Below are 3249 nucleotides of genomic sequence, written 5' to 3'. Positions count from 1 at the left end.
TGGTCTTCGTTTGAAAAACTCCTCCTGCATTGGTCCTGATGGAATCCCCGCCTTGGTGATTAAATACTGTATAGACGTCCTGAGTACACCACTTGCAGCCATATTCAACCTCTCATTAAAATCTGGAATTTTCCCTAACGGTTGGAAGGATTCTTTCATTTTTCCTGTTTTTAAGAAAGGCGACAAGCATTCTGTTACGAACTATCGAGGCATTGCCGCATTGTGTGCTGTGTCCAAACTTTTCGAGTTAATCGTCCTAGACTACGTTAAACACAGTTGTTCCAGTTATATAGCTGCTGAACAACATGGATTCATGAAGAAAAGATCAACATCAACAAATCTAGTGCAATACACATCATTTATAATCCGCGAGCTTGATAACGGGAAACAGGTTGATGCTGTCTATACTGACTTCTCGGCTGCGTTTGACAAAATCAACCATAAGATTGCTGTTGCCAAACTAGAGCGGCTTGGCTTCCATGGTGCACTCCTCAACTGGCTTCGATCTTATCTCACGGGTCGTCAAATGTCCGTCAAAATAGGTGATCATGTTTCTCAATCTTTTCCTGTGTCATCTGGTGTACCACAAGGCAGCCATCTCGGTCCATTCGTATTTCTGCTGTATTTGAATGACATTCACTTCTCAATCAAATGCCAGAAGCTGTCTTATGCGGATGATTTCAAGCTGTACTTTGTCATAAACGATCGTACTGACGCAGTTTTCCTTCAACAACAGTTGGACATATTTGCTGAGTGGTGTCAAAATAATATGATGATACTGAATGCTTCGAAATGCTCTGTCATCAGTTTCTGTAGGAAGAAATCACCCATCTGCTTCACATACTCTCTTCGTGGGCAGTCACTAAACCGAGAGTCTATTGTGAAGGATTTGGGAGTAATGCTTGACTCTCATCTCACCTTTAAACAGCATGTGTCATATGTCGCCAGCAAAGCATCTTCTCTGCTTGGATTTATCTTTCGCTATGCAAAGGATTTCAGAGACATTGCATGTTTGAAAACCTTGTACTGTTCAATAGTCCGCTCAACTTTAGAATACTGTTCAGTAATTTGGGCGCCGTTCTACAATAATGCAGTCAATCGTATTGAGTCCATACAGAGAAGATTTGTACGCTTTGCTCTCCGAAAACTACCCTGGAGGGATCCCGTTAACCTGCCAAGTTACGAAAGTCGATGTAATTTGTTGAGCCTGCAACTTCTAAATGTGCGTCGAGACCTGTCTAAGGCAATGTTTATTGCTGATCTATTACGGTCAGATATAGACTGCGTTGCACTTCTCCAACAGTTAAATATACACATAAGACGAATAAATTTACGTTCCCACCCGTTTCTGAATATTCCGGCATCTCGTACAAACTATGGTGCAAATGAACCTCTGACCAGCATGTGTAAAATATTCAACAAATGTTATCATATATTTGACTTTAATCATTCTCGTGCTAGTCTTAAGTTTATGTTTTACAATATTTTATCACCATGACTATTGAATGTATAACTTGTTTGTAATAATGTAATAATGTTAGTGTTATGTATAAGATAGTTTAAGTAAGTTGTATCTGTTGGTTTGAATGTAATCTGTTGATACTTACCTTGTGCAAATAAAGTTAGAGCATGTAAAGGAGAATACAAATGTGAGAGAATAATAATGAATATTGACCAAAAAATAACAGATGACAATAACATCATAACAGAAGAACTTGCCAAGCACTTCACTAAAGTATCGTCAGATGAGGTCTACGAGACCTCCTTCAGAAACTTCAAAGAGAACGAGGAGAAAACAGTGGATATAAAAATAAGTGAAAATAATGAAATTTACAACAGAAGCTTCGACATGAAAGAACTCCTATGGGCACTGAACAGTGCCACAGGAAAATCTCCAGGTGAAGATAATATAACCTATCCACTACTACAAAATCTTCCAATTAAGGGTAAAGCTATACTACTAAAAACACTTAACGAAGTATGGCATACCGGCAAAATACCAAGAAAATGGAAAGAAGGTATTATCATACCCATTCCCAAAGTAGGTAGCAACACCATGAACCCAGATGGATATAGACCTATAACCCTCCTAAGTTGTGTGGGAAAAACATTAGAAAGAATGGTCAACAGAAGACTCATTGATGAGCTAGAGTACAGAAACCTGTTAAACGAAAGACAACATGCTTTTAGAAGAGGCAAAAGTACAACTACCTACCTAGCACACGTCGAGAGTATAATTAATACAGCCACAAGGCAAAATGCCCACCTAGACATGGTCTCGCTGGACCTGTCCAAAGCTTTTGATAGGACGTGGAGACTACCAATCTTAAAGCAAATGAAAGTATGGGGTTTTGACGGTCGCATTCTGAGCTTCGTTAAAGACTTCCTGACCGATAGGAAAATTAAAGTGTTTTGCAAAGGAGCATTGAGCTCATCTAGAACCCTACAAAACGGCATACCGCAAGGTTCAGTCATGTCAACAACGTTATTTTTAATAGCTATGGAGTCCCTCTTCGAAAGGGTACCAAATAACGTGTCTCTGGTGGTATACGCAGATGACATTACACTTATTAACTACGGTGAAACGCCAGGCTGGAATAGAAGGAAAACTCAAAGAGCGATCAACCACATACAATGTTGGGCCGATGAAAGGGGATTCAAGATTAATCTCCAGAAATCAAAACTAGTACATATATGCAGAAGACGACACCATAGAAAGGCCCCCTCGCTCCATCTGGGAGAATGCATAATCCCCCAAGATAGAAAAATGAAAGTACTGGGAGTAACAATAGATTCAAAATTAACCTTCAGACAACACTTCGAAGACGTTAAGAGAACAACAGAAGGTTATATAAGAGTAATGAAAATAGTAGCAGGAAGGTTCAAACCTAGCAACAGATATACCCTAATAAAGGTAGTAAACGCTACAATATTAGCCAAAATATTACATGGAGCTGAGCTGTACTCAAGAGCAGTCGATAAAGCTACTAAAGCTCTAGAATCTGTATACAACGAAGGAATCAGAATAGCATCAGGTGCTTTTTGCACCAGCCCAGTACTATCAATTTATGCCGAATGTGGAAGATGCTTTTTGCACCAGCCCAGTACTATCAATTTATGCCTCTCAAATACCAAATCACTAGAAACATTTGTACAAAAGCATATCAACTGAAAGACAGGCTTACATCAGACCAATGGGAAACCCTCCCTCTATTGGAAAGAGCAAACTTCAGCTTTAAACAGCTTACA

This window comes from Toxorhynchites rutilus, chromosome 1, assembly GCF_029784135.1.
Source record: "Toxorhynchites rutilus septentrionalis strain SRP chromosome 1, ASM2978413v1, whole genome shotgun sequence".
In the NCBI taxonomy this organism is placed as follows: Eukaryota; Metazoa; Arthropoda; class Insecta; order Diptera; family Culicidae; genus Toxorhynchites; species Toxorhynchites rutilus.
This window is presented reverse-complemented; position numbering follows the sequence as displayed.